Below are 13,886 nucleotides of genomic sequence, written 5' to 3' on the forward strand. Positions count from 1 at the left end.
TGTGGCTTGTTATTGTGAGTTTGAACCTAGAGAAAATTCACTGGGAGAGTTGAGAGTGCCTTGCCCCCTCCTCTGCTCCTTTCCTGATGGAGAGTAGCCCCTGACTTTGAGGTCAGCTGCCTTCAAATCCAGGTTCTACCACTTGCAAGCTGGGTGGTTAAAATTATTTAATCTTTTGGAGTCTCCATTCTCATTGTCTGCAAAATGTGATAGTAACACCTTCCTCCTAGAATTGAGGGGAGGATTCAGTGGGTCCTACCCTGAAGTGTTTGTAAGGTACCTGGCACAAGGCAAGCAGGCTCTCAGTAAACAGTAGCTAATAATGCTGCCTGGGTTCAGCACCAGCTGAGAGCCTAGGGGTTTGGAGGAGGCAGGCTTATACGCTAGGGGCTCATTTGTTTACTGGATGTTGGTGTTTCTAATTGTGTGCTAAGCCCTGTACTACCTGCTGAAGATTTAGACCCAAATCACATAGCCCTGTCCTCACCTCCAGGAGCTCAGACACCTCCACCCAGGGCCTCCCCGTGGGGCAGGTGCATTGGAGCCCTTTCTGCCTAACAAGAGCATTTGATCACTGGCTGCTGCCCTATGCTGAGTCCATTCTGTCTGTTCTTGGAACGTTTTAGGTAAACGTCTGGGGAGGAATCAAGATAGGTATGTTAAGGCAGTTCGTGGGTTCTGGGTACCGGGGAGGCTCTTCAACGAGGCGGACCGCTGTCCTGATTTGGTGTCAGGCAGACAGGAGTGTTTATTTCCACCACTTAAACCTACCTTGAGCAAGTCTCATTTGTTTGCCCCTTTGAGCCTGTTTCCTTGCCTGCCGAATGGAGATGGAGGTTTATGCGAGCTGTCTCATAGTGTCGTGGTGACGATGGCACCTAGTCAGCTCAGAAACAGTGTGAGGTGTTGCTTCTGCATTGCTTAGTTTACCGAGACCTTAAAAACAGCGGAACGGTAACAATACAGGCTGGTTTCAAAAACCCAAACACTCCAGAGGCGCACAAAATAGAAAATAAAAGTCATTCCTTCCTGCCCACTGTCCCTTTTTCATATCAAGAGGTGGGTGCTGTCTTGAAATGATTTTGTCTTCCACTAATGGGAATGTTTTAACGACATGCGCGTTCTAAACCTCAAGTGACCACGGGAAGCAGGAGATAGGAATGTTTTAGGTGTACCTTAATAGAAATAAAGTTAAGTAAAAGACATTTTATATATGATTCCCAAGCACTGTCACTTTGGTCCCTTCCTGTCCTCTTAAGAAAAAAAAAAAGGCCTTTGTAATTCTTTGCCCACCCTGGACAAATCATAATGTCCTGTTGGTGATACTTAGTGGTGGCAAAGAGTGGATTTAGTTACAGGGCCTGCTCTCCAAAGATCTGAAAGCTGTAGGATTTGGTTGTGACATGGGAGTTGAAGTATGGTCAAGGTGGGCCGTGTGCTCTCTGATGTGAGCTTGTTAGGGTAAAGAGGCAGCACCGTCTGTGATAGTTTAGGAGTGGGGAGGGCTCCGGGAGTTGGGAGTATAGAGTTCTTTTAGTGTGGGTAAGGTCTTTGTAATGTTGGTTTATTATAAATAATCAATGAATAATATTAGTGTATTTGCGTTGAGGGCACATGTTCCTCTTTTCTCCCTTACTGAGATGACAGGTTGGCACATCTGTGAAGGCCCCTGGGGAACACCGGGCTCTTATTTTCGGGTGGTCCTTTGTCGTTATTTCAGACCTGGTCTTGCCTGTTTGGCGGCCCAGTGACTGTAATCGTCCTGGGTCTCCTCTGGTGCCTGAGGCTTGGAGAATAAATAGGTGTAGGTTCTTGAGGTATAGTCCTTTGGGCTCTGTTTTGGGTCATTTAAACCAACTCAGCCCTTCTAGCCCCTCTGCCTTCAGTATATTTGGATTTGTTTATTTACTTTCATCCAAGAGAGGGTGAATTTGTGGGGGCTGAGTTGATGCGCCGTGTCTGTATGAGCAAACACACTACCGCCCGTGGCTCAGCTCTGAGATGATATGGTAGAGGGAGAAGAGCAAGGAGTGACCTTGGCCTGTTACTGCACCTCGCAGCCTTGGTTTCCTCCTCTGAGCAGGGCCGACGGTAAAGACAGCCACCTCAGCGGTTGTTGGCAGGGTCCTCTGCACAGCTGTATTACTATTCAGCCAGCTTGACGGAGTATTTCCTCTCTCCGATTGGAGGGTGGCATTACATCCAGGCGGAATGGTTTGTTGCTAAGGAGTCTCCTTGGGGGCTTCTGAGGAAGCCACTGTTGCCTCTTTTCTGCCTCCTCAAAGTTGAAGGGGGGCAGTGCCACAGTCGGGGAGGGGTTGGAAGAGGAAAGTGGGGTTTTTGTTTTAAGTGGCCTGTGTTCTGTGTCCCTCGGGGTATTTTCTCCTAGGAGGGCATCCGACTCCTGAGTAATTGACCTAATTAAAGGTCTGGGGTCTGCAGCGCTGCTGGTTTCTTTGGGCGTGAAACACCTCTCTCTCTTCCTTCGCCTTTCTTCCTGCCTTTCAGTTCTTTGTCACAAACTAGAAATGTGCTTCATAGAAAAATCAGATGGTACTCAAATACTGGCCCAAGTGTGTAAAGGCACATGTCCTGGCATGTCGGTCGTAGCATTATTTGTCGTAGTGCACGGTTGGAAATAGTTTACGTGTCTACTTGTCGGGCAGTGGGAAAGCAGTGTGGCGCAGCTACGCAGTGAGATACCATGTAGGCATTAAAAAGAATGAGGCAGAGCAGGATGTGTTTTCTTGGAAAGATGACCAGAGCATAATAAGAGAAGAAAGCAAGCTGCAGCATAGTGTAGTAACTTCCCACAGGTCTAGATGAAAGTTGAAGACACAGACTGTGGATAGGTTTATGCTAGCTGAGAAAGCAAGCACGGAGGGCATCTACCGTGTTAACAGCGGTTACCTTTTGAGTTGGACTGATTTGCACACTTTAGTATCATTTGAATTTGTTATGCTGTATGTGTATTAGTAACGTGTATTAGTTACAAGGATAACTGATTACAAAGGTTACCCATATAAATTTGAAAAACAGACACACCTGTGGGGGGTGGTCTGGGTCAGGACTGAGTGGCTGGTGCATTATTGGCTCTTTCCTGGCAAGAGCTTTGCCTGGGACCCTTAATTTGCTCAGACCCATCCCGAGTGCCCTGGCCCCTGGTGCTGGGGCCCCTACGGTTCACGTTTTTCCAGCGGATTCTGTCACCTGTCTCTGTTTATGTGTCAGTGGCCCTTGGAAACTTCTTTTTGATCTGGTTAGAAGAAACAATCCGATACAAATGCTGTCTCCAATTTCTGTTCTCTGCTAAATCGGATTTTACCACACAGAACGGAGGTTTTGGTGGCATTTGCAGGGTACTTCTCACTTGATAATTCACCAATATTAGGAGGTGGAAAAGGAAGGAGAAACTGAAATAGAGCTATGTGTCTTATATGTTCCTTTTATTTGCCAAGTCCCTGGTCACTTTTGACCTTGGAGAGCGAGGCCTACATGTGGCACATCTGTCCAGCTGTCCATCCCCCGCTGTGTATGGAAATTGTCTTTTTTTTTTTGCTTGCTAAATTAACTGCATATTCAAAAGATAAGGTAGGCCAGTAACTCTTTGCAGACTGCAAATGGATTGCTAGCCAGAGTCCTCTGCAGGCTTCATTCAGCCGGAGCCCGTGTGCCTGGGAGCTAGGTGGTGGGGACTGACCCCACCGCCCAGGGAGAAAGGAGCCATAACAGAGTTTAAGTTGGTCAGGAGTTACCACAAGGGTCACTGGGACCATCCAGCAAGTGCTGTGCTTGGGGAGACTCAAGACACGCCTGTGGGTGAGGAGCCCAGAGCTGGTGCACACCCTGGGGCCACGGGACCCTGTATCACAGTCGAGTTCCTCCCCTGATGCAGTGCCGGCTCAGACCGTCCCTGTCCCCAGGCCAGACTTGCCCTGCACGTTCGCCACAGCCCCGGGAGTACTGGCAGAGCCTGGGAGTACTGTGGGCATTTTATCCTGGGCCTCAGGGCCCCTGGATGGCCCTGTGGGCATTCTCTGGGGCCCACAGGTGGCCCTCATAATTACAGTAGCATGGCTTGTTTCCCTTGTGCCCACTGAGTGCCCGTACTTCCAGAGCAGACCTGGATGTCAGGCTGACCTGGGTTCAAGTTCAGGCTTTGCAGTGCCCTAACTTGATGGTAGTGACCTTAGGCCAGTCGTTTAATGTCACTGAGCCTTGGTGTCTTGTCTATAAAGTGAGGGTGCAAATACCTTTTGGTGGTTTATCGCTTTTGTTTCTTGTTTCAAAGAACTCCTATGTTTAAATTAAGTTTTATTCAAATTACTTTTCATTAAATTACTTTTGGCTTTTTCTTCATTAGTTGTTTCTGCTTTCCTTCGCGTTCAATTCTCTTTTCTGACTTCTTAAATTGGATGCTTGATTTTACTTTGTTCTTTTCTGTTAGGAATTTAAAGTTTTTAGATTATTAAATTTCCTCTGAGTACAAATTGTCTTTGTTTTAAAAAGTTTGCGTGTGGAGTGTTCTTTTCTTTATTTAATGCTATTTTCTAGGTATTCTGCAGCCATGGTTTTGAATTCCCCTTTGATTCAAAAGTGTTTTAATAGAGTTTTAGGTTTTCCAACTGACAGGGTTATTTTTACTTCTACTTTCACTATGTTTTGTTTTATTGCACTCTGGTCAGAGATTTTTGCTTTTCAGAATGTGGGATTTTCCTTAAAGTCTCATATATCACTTTTTGAACATGTTTGCTGATCTGCCTTAATCATTTCATCTATCATCTCTATCTGAGTAGGCTTGATTTATTAAGGTGTAACGGTTTCTCTTTTTATTTTTGGGGAAGATTAGCCCTGAGCTAACATCTGCCATCAATCCTCCTCTTTTTGCTGGGGAAGAGTGGCCTTGAGCTAACGTCTCTGCCCATCTTCCTGTATTTTATATGTAGGATGCCTGCCACAGCATGGCTTGATAAATGGTGCATAGATGCACTCCTGGGATCGAAACCAGTGAACCACGCGGGCCCCCAAAGCAGACCATGTGAATTTAATTGCTACGCCACTGGGCTGGCCCTGAGATTTCTGTTTTTTCCAATCTTATAATAATTTCTTTTTTCATTTTAAAGTTACTGTGCATATGTAAGTTCACACAAAGTTATATTTTCATTATAGATTGTCCCGGACCCTTATAAAATGATGCTCTCTTTTGTATCTGGCTTATTTCATTCGCTATTATATTTGTGAGTTTTATCTATGTAGTTGTGTATGAGTTTGTTCTTTCTCGTTGAATGGAATTCCATTACGTGAATATAATATTTATTCATTCTAGTGGTGATAGACTTTTAGGTTGTTTCCGTTTTGAGCTATTCTGAATAATGCTGCCATTGACATTCTTGGAGTGTCCTTCCTTGCGTGTGTGTACGTGCTCTGTTGGGTGTACACGCAGGAGGGGAATTGCTGGGTCTCAGGGTACGCTTATGTTGAGCTTTAGTAGGCGGCTGCCAGTTTTCCAGTGATTCTCCCACTTGCCCTGCCCACCAGCAGTGCACGAGAGTTGTCCTTGATCCGCATACTCGCCAGCCCTTAGTGTTGTGAAGATGTTGGTTCCCCCCAAATTGATCCCTAGATTCCGTATAATTCTGATTAAAATCCCAGCAGGCTTTTCTTTTGTTGTTGTTTTGTTTGGAAATTGACAAACTGATTCTGACATTTGTGTGAAAATGCAAAGGGCCAGGAATAATCAAAGCTTGAAGAGGGACAGAGCTGAAGGACTTAACCTACTAGATGTCGAGACAGCACAATGTAAGGATGTTAAAGTGGCACAGTGTTGGCAAAAGGACAGACAGACAGGCCGATAGAATAGAATAGAAATCTTGAAACAGACTGCACATAGTTTATGACAAAGGGAAAAGAAGGCGTTTTCAAAAAGGTACTGGGAAAATTGGATTCTCTGTATAGGAAAAAAAATGAATCTCCTACCTCAAATCATATCCAGAATCAGTTTTAGATAGATTATAGAGCTAAACATGAAAGATAAAACAATGAAGCTTCTAGAAGAAAACATAGAATATCCTTATGATCATGGAGAAGACAAAATTCCTTAAATAGGACGCAGAAAGCACTACCAAAATAGAAAAGATTGATATCGAACTACGTTAAAACTTGTATCTTCTACTTTTTTACAAATGCTCTAATAAAGTGCAACAAATGCTATTTTCTGATTGCCCAGATACGTCAGATAATCCGTCAGTTCCATTGCTCCCCTGGAAGCCTTTGTCCTGCTCTCTTCAGGCCCAGTTCCTCTCTTGCCCGTAGCACAGCTTCCATGTGGGGCTTCCTTTGCTTGTCATTTCTGCGGCTTGTCTTTGTCCCTGTGTTGGAGCTCTCGTTCTGTGGATCCTATGTTGTATCTGGTAATTTGAGCATCAAATAATAGCAACTGTCTTAAGCCGCCTTAAACAATAAGGACGTTTATTGACTCAAGTAAGTGGAAGTCCAGAGGTGGGCAGGTTTCTGATTGGTTGGTCCAGTGGTTCCATGTTGTCATTAAGGAACCAGGTGTCCTGTTTGTCTGGGTGAGTCACATACACATTCTGAGCCAATCACCAGCAAGGGGGATGGGTTTCTCTTACACCAGGCAGGCCCCCTCCACCTCAGCTGGGTGTGGGTCCAGCCACCTCAGGCCCGCCCCAGGCCCCTGTGCTGCCGTGCGAAGAGAAGAGAGAACTTCCTGTAAGAAGGAGGAGGGGAGAATTAGCTGCTGGCAGGCGGGAATGACCGCTGTGACATTTGCCTCTGTCTTGCTTGTTAGAGCATATTCCCCTGCAACTTTCGGAGAAGGTAAATGTTTTGAGTCCTTGTGTGAATCTGAAAAAAATCTTTTTTTAATCCCCACCCTTGACTTGGTCAGCTGACTATTGGATTCTGGACTGAAAGTCATTTCCCAGGGAAGGGAATGATGCTGGTAGAAGCTCATCATTGTTGCTCATGAGAAGTCATTGTTGTTCTGTCCCGCGACCTTTCTTAGGGGCAAGGCTGCGCTCTCAGAAGCTTTTGGGTTCTTGTCTTTATCCCCAACGTACTGAGGTTTCATGATATCCCTCGTGTTCTTTTTACACCCGTGTTCTGAGGCCTTGTTGGGCCCTTGCAAATCTTGGGTACTTCAACTCTGGGAATTTTTCTTGTGGTTTTTATTTGATAATTTCTTCCCCTCCTTTTTTTTCTCTGTTTCTGGAACTCCTAGTTAAATTTGAACTCCTGGATTAATCCTTTAATTGGGAGGCGGGGGGTGGCTAGCATTCATTTCCTTGTTAATATTTCTGAAATTTGCTTGACTTTCATCTTCCATCTCTTCTATTGAATTAAAATTTAAAAGTTTTTTAGAATAGTTTGGATTTACAGAAATGTTGGAGTTCCCATATACCTTGCTCCCAGTTTCCCCTGTTAGACATTTTACATTAGCATGGTACATTTGTACCAACTAATTAACCAATATTGATACATGATTATTAACTAAAGTCTATACGTTATTCACATTTCCTTGGTTTCTGCCTAATGTCCTTTTTCTGTTCCAGGATATCACATTTAGTTGTCGTGTCTCTTAGGTTCCTCTAGCCTGTGACAGCCGCCAGACTTTCCTTGTTTCTGAGGGCTTTGACAGTTTTGAGGAATTCTGGTCAGGTATTTTGTAGAATGCCCTTTAATCGGGATTTGTCTGATATTTTTCTCATGATTAACGTGAGGTCATGGGGTTTTGGCTATCATGTGCTTAATTCTTCCTAGGGCTTTTTCTTTCTTTCTTTCTTTCTTTCTTTCTTTTAGTTAAAGATTGGCACCTGAGCTAACAACTGTTGCCAGTCTTTTTTTTTTCTGCCTTTTCTCCCCAAAGCTCCCCAGTACGTAGTTGTATATTTTAGTTGTGGGTCCTTCTAGTTGTGGCATGTGGGATGCTGCCTCAGCATGGCCTGACCAGCAGTGCCATGTCCACACCCAGAATCCAACCAGCGAAACCCTGGGCTGCCGCAGTGCGCGCAAGCTTAACCACTAAGCCGTGGGGCCGGCCCCCTAGGGCTTTTTCTTGTTTGCTGATTGTCCCTTAAGAAAAAAAAATCCTGGTTTTGTTTTTTTTGCATGGGTGCAGTACCTTCTCTTAGTTTTCTGAGGATATTAATTTTATGTTACGTATCTTTTCCTTTGGTTCCTGGCGTTGTCTGTTTCCTCCAGGTTCTTCTCTGTGTCTCTTTGGTATCTGTCCTTTAGTTGTGGTCTCTCAGGTGTCTGTGGTCTTGGGCACGTGCAGTGATTAGAAACTGGATAGTGGGTCACTGGGAGCTCTTTTGCTGTCGAGTGGGTGGATGGGAGGCCGGCCTTTTTTCTTCAGCCCCAAGTATAGATGTCTATAGGTTTTCTGTAGACGACTCCATCTTTGCCTGGGGTCTGGAGAGAGGGGCGCATGTTTGTCTGCCACGCTCTGTGAGGCCAGCAGCAGAGGGACCCGAGGGTCCCGGGGTTTGCTACTCAGATTTTGTTTCAGCTTCTTTCCTCACCCCCACCCACTTTGACCCTGGTGTTCTCAAGTCTAGACTTCTCTTATTTAATTTATCCGGAACGGGGTGTGGAGGGGAGGTGATGGGGAGGCCAGTGTTACCCGTGCAGCCTTTCAACAGGTCCTCCCACCTTTAAAGCCCCACCGGGGCCCCGTCTTACAAGGCGCCTCCTGGCGCCTCCTGAGCTCCCTGATGTTCTGGGGGTCAGTGGGAGGTTTGCTGCCCTGCGCTCCTCAGTTTGTAGGATCCTTCAGTCTGCTAAATCTCTTGCCACTCGTGTCTGTTCTTTGTCTGCCGAAACCATCCCTATCTTTTGGGTTCTCTTTGTCCTTTATGTTCATTTTAGGGGGTTTTGGAAGGGTGAGCTGTAAGTGCCTGTGGTCCTTCTGCCATATTAGGCAGAACCTCCCTGTATTCTAAATAGTGTTTCTATGAATTGATTGAAAGTAAATTAAGGGCCACTTCTGGGGAGGCTGTGTGTGTAGACAGGTAGACCCCGTCGTATTTGTGTACATGTATGTTTGAGTAACTGTTGGTAAGCACATTTGTCAGTTACACCACTCTGCTCTTCTCACGGATCGGTCCCCCGTGTCGTTTTGTGTTGGAACATCTAGAGCTACCTTTGCTGGAGCGGCTGTGGAGCACTCTGAGTCCCAGAAGAAAGGGCAGGTGGGGGTTCTCGTCGTTTGTCACTCCTTCCTTACGTTTGTGGGGAGTGAACTCTGCCCTTCCCCTCTGGAGCTCCTGAGAAGGGAGGGGGGCCTGGAGGTGCTCAGGTGCCTGGGAGCCACGACTTGGGGACGAGCGAAGTCCCTGTGCCCGTCTGTGGAATTCCTCCTCTGTGCCTCTGAGTGCTCCATTAGGGGTGTTTGTATCACACCTTGTGACTGTTATCTCTGTCCTTCCAGCAACCTTCTAAAGTAGATACTCTGTCCCCGCTGTGCAGAAGAGCAAACGTAAATGGCTGAGGTGGCGTTTGGGCTCCTCCCATTCTGGCCATTTGTGCGTAGAGAGAGCCGCTGCCCGCAGGAGGGCACGCGTCCTCAGCAGGGAGGGTTTGCCCAGAGAGGCGCGTCAGTGCCCTTGGCTAGGTTGGAGTTTGAACAGCCCCGTCAGCAGGGGCTGGTATTTGGTAGACGATAGAACCGGACTCTGCCTCCCCACCCTCCTGCGTGCTTTCAGCAGCGAGTCTCTGAGAACACGAGGTTTGGCAAGGTGGGAGGGCCGCCTTCTCCTGGGCCAGAGAAGGGCACTGCCCATTCATCCTCCCTCTGCTCTGGTGCCAGATTCTAGCTGCTACAGATGACGTTCCTACGGGGAAGGCCGTGGGTGTGAACAGTCGCTGTGCTGCGGGGCCCGAGTGCTTGTCCTGGGCCTCTATGCAGTCCTTTCTGAGCTTTCCTTCAAACCATTTTCTGGGGGCTGGCCCCCTGGCTGAGGGGTTAAAGTTGCACATGCTCCGCTTCAGTGGCCCAGATTAGTGGGTTTGGATCTGGGCGTGGACCTGCTCCACTCGTCAGCCATGCTGTGGAGGCCTCCCACATACAAAGTGGAGGAAGGGTGGCACAGATGTGAGCTCAGGGCTAATCTTCCTCAGCAGAAAAACCCGCCAAAAATTTTCATCATGTTTTTAAACAAATAGCAAATCTTTTTGGAATTTATGTACAGTGTTTTATGACCTTCATTGCTGGACTCTTTTGAAATAGGAAACAAAAACACAATAGGACAGAGTAGCAAGAGACAGATAGTTAGTATTGCAACATGGTGGCCCCAGAATTTAAGTGACTTGTGCTGGTGAAGAAAGATCCATCAGTGTAGCTGGGAGCTGGGCTGCGGGTGATAATTTTTCTTGAGGCTTTACAGTTTTTCTCTACCAAGCATTTCTCTACCAACATTTTTTGTTACTAAAAAATGTTCCGGGTAAACAAATGAGCAGGACTGGGCTCCTGCACCTCCAGGAAGGGTCTATTGCAGCCCCAGGGTGTGATTGCCGGGAATAACCGTGCTTATGGTCCTGAAGTGGGAAACCTTGAAACTGGGGCAGTTTCTTGTTGTTTAAAATGTGGTCACAGTGGAGTGTTTACCTCAGGAGGGTTTTCTGAGAATTAAAGTGCATCTCTGTCTCCTGAGAGTTAATTAAAGGGGTCTGCCGGCAGGTCCTAAACATCTGTGATTTTATGCTCATGGTTTTGAAGGTCTCTCTGCCTCGTACCGCTTAGGCTGTGATGCGCCAAAGTGGGGACAGATCTCTGGAGCACGGGAGGTGGAAGCACAGGTGCCAGGTGTGTGGGCACCTGGGGCTGTGAGGGCCTGGAGGTGGGTGGGAAATTGGAGGCCACCGTGGTTGCCTAGGAGCCTGGCAGGATGAGTGTTGTAAGGGCGACAATGGGGCTGGGCAGCTGGGAGGTGACGAGTGAAGAGCTGGGCTGAGAGCTGCCGTTGGTGAGAACCTTCTACTGGCGAGTGGGGACTGGGTCACCTGTGTTGTGTTCCTTCTCCCGTTTATTCCTGATGTCAGCCCTGTGAGGTGTGGGTAGCAGTATGTTCATTTCTGTTTAATCCACGAGGAAACAGGCCTAAAGTCACAGCCACTGTGGAGCAGAGGCGAGATGCAAACCACATGTTTTGGAGAGGTGAGACTGGGGGGAAGTCGGGGGGTGGTCCGTGGTGGGATGAGATGGGGTGGCGTTTTGAGGCCAGTGTGTTGGGCTAGAGGGTTTAGACTTGACCCTGGAGCAGTAGGATGATGCTGAAGTCTGAGCAGCTGTGCAGGATCTCTCTGGTTCTGGCAGAGGAGGGATTGAGGACCGGTCAGGGAGAGCTGATTCTGCCTGTGGTTCAGGGAGGCAAGGGTGGGGCTTAAAAACCCAGCTGTGCAGGAGAATTGGGGATGGGGAAGTGCTTTGTTCCCCCCCCACCGGCCTTGTTTCTTATTTTTAATTTCTGTTGCTTCCTCTCGGGGGTGTGGCCCTCTTTTGGTGGTGACTTGTATGGACGTTGGGTTACCAGAAACCGCAGTCCCATCCTTTTGTTGTTCCCTCACACCTCCTTTTCAAGCAGCTTATTCTTGGAGAGGTGTGTGCTGTGTTCTGCAGGCACCACATACCTTTCTGGCACAGAGCTCGCTCGCTTGGGCTTCTGCAGGTGGAGTGACTGGATTGTGTCGCAGGCTGTCCAGGCTCTCGCTTTCCAGATGGGAACGGAGAGATGTGGGCGCTCTGTGCTTCTTGCAAGCCACCTCTGCTCTTCTGACTGGTCCCTGTAGGGAGCCTCTGAGAGCTGGAGGTGTGGGGAGTGATTGGTCCCGCTGTGGCAAAGCGAGGCAGCAGAAGTTCCCCTGCAAAACCCGGCCAGGCTGCCCCCGCCCTGGCGCCTACCCCCCGCCACGTCCTGGTGCGTGTGTGAAACCTTTTGTTGAATTCTTCTTGCTGTAGTGTATTCCTTTCCTTATCTGTTTCTCCCTTTTGGCTAGGCGTCAGCAAACTGCAGCCCCATATCCGGCCAGCCTCCTGTTTTTGTAAATAAAGTTTTATCGGACCACAGCTGTGTGTTGTGTGTGGCTGTTTTCGCACTTGCAGGGCCTTGGGCAGAGTTGAGTGGTTGCTACGGACGCTGTGTGGCCAGCAGAACCAAGCTTACCTCCTCTCTCACCCTTCACAGAAAACATTTTGGGAGCCTCCTCCAGGGACTGGGCAGAGTCTCCGTTGTCTCCACCTCCCCAGCACCTGGGAGCTCGGGTGTCTGGCACACAGAGCAGTCCGTAAACATCTGAGGATTTGAAGGGCCTGTGGCACCTCCCTTATGTTAAAGGTGTTTTTTTTTGCCAAACACTGGCATGTTGGAGAAGGAGGGCCAGACTTAGTATTGTACCTGCGTTTCATGGCGATGGTTCTTTACGTGTTGGCTGAGACTTCACAAGAGTACTGTCCCATGACCACGTCCTTTCCCGGCCCGCGTGGTTGTTTCCTGAACTGTTTATCCGGCCTGCTCTCAATGTCCGTTCCTGTCGGATCATGCTTTTTGGTATGTTTTGTCCAGCAGTGGGATCTTTCCATTCCTTCTATACAGAGACATTTCACTTTCCTTTCTCTCCACCCCACGTTGGGGACTTCTGCTTCTGTGTCTCATAACCGTGGCACTTATGCTGAGCTCATACGTCTTCCCCAAGTGACCCTCTGTGCTCTGGGAGGGCGGGGCTGGGGCTGGAGCACACTTAGGTCCTTCATCAATGTTGGTGACTGAGGGAAAGAGCCCAGTGGTGATAGGTTCGCATGTATTGGGGGTTGAGGACTACTTGAGAAAGCAGATGATTCTGACCATGTGTTACTGGAATCAGGGAGACCTGTGAAGAGTGAAGGCCTGGATGTAAATCTGGCTGTTGGCAGCATTGGCATAAATAAGATGCTCGTCTTTGAAGACTTTGTCTAATACCGTCATGTGTGCAGTCAGCCAGAAGGCAGCCTTTGAGCCTGGGCTGACTCATGTCAGAGCCAGTGCATCTCTTTCCTGTCTGTGCCCCCTCGCCCATAGGTAAAGCCACAGCAGCCTGGAGTCAGGGTCCCCTTGGGCATATAGTCTGCAGGCTAGTGTCCTGCCTGGGCTTCAAGCCTGGCTCTAGCCCTCGGTAGTATTGTGACCTTGAACAAGTTACTTCTCTATCCCAGCTTCACCTTGGTGTCCTCTATAAAGCAGGCTGATGATGGTGGTATCTTCCAGAAAGGGCTGTTGTGAGGAGGTGGAGTGAGGGCACGAGCGTGCTCAGTAGGGTGCCTGGCTCTCAGAAGTGCTGCTGTCCTGTGATTAGCCTTGAATGTGTAGCTGTAGTGGTTCCCGGTGAGTTGCAGGCCATCCAACATCGCCAGGCGTCTGACACTGGCCAGTACCCAAGTGCGGAGTGAAATTAATCCTGTTGCCAGGAAGTGGCCTTTGATAAGGTGGAGTGCAGGGAGATTTTCCTCTGGCGGGCAGATAGCAGACAGGCTCAGTAACCTGTTTGACAGGTGGGACTACTGTCTGGAGAGGCGGGGCTTGGTATTAAGTTGCCTTTGTTGGCGAATCTTCCGTGTTTTTGTTCCAGCAAAGCCCAAGCCTTGAAGCGCTTCTTTGGGTAACTTGACAAAATATGCAGACCTGTATTCGTTTTTAAATGTCCTTTTCTTCACTCCCCAAGGCTATCCTCACGTGCATTTTGGGCTGTGTTTTCCTCCGCCTGATAACAATATTTTCTTTCTGGTCAGTGATTTTCAAAATGCTCCAGGGCCTCAGGGAAGTGCCTCAGGGTGGCTGCTGTGGGAAAGGAGGGGTTACAGGCAGGACTCCTCCAAGCAGGGCACCCTGGCCTTG

At 48.2% G+C, this 13,886-nt stretch overlaps 1 protein-coding gene across 49 annotated transcripts in view; it reads left to right on the forward strand.

Annotated features, from left to right (window-relative positions):
• PRRC2B (proline rich coiled-coil 2B) overlaps positions 1–13,886 on the forward strand; it is a 92,579-nt gene that overhangs the window by 8,733 nt on the left and 69,960 nt on the right. For 7 of the 49 annotated variants that reach the window (XR_011533509.1, XR_011533518.1, XM_070596107.1 and 4 more), the window contains exon 1: positions 6,584–6,837. The exons of 38 other annotated variants lie outside the window; for them this stretch is intronic. The gene's annotated coding sequence lies outside the window, so the exon portion shown is untranslated. Of the gene's footprint in view, positions 1–6,583; positions 6,838–10,987; positions 11,177–12,293; positions 12,567–13,886 lie in introns of those variants that run through there. 4 more of the 49 variants (XR_011533508.1, XM_070596115.1, XR_011533510.1 and 1 more) reach the window with 2 other exon arrangements.

The sequence above is a fragment of the Equus przewalskii genome, chromosome 26, assembly GCF_037783145.1.
Source record: "Equus przewalskii isolate Varuska chromosome 26, EquPr2, whole genome shotgun sequence".
Classification (NCBI taxonomy): Eukaryota; Metazoa; Chordata; class Mammalia; order Perissodactyla; family Equidae; genus Equus; species Equus przewalskii.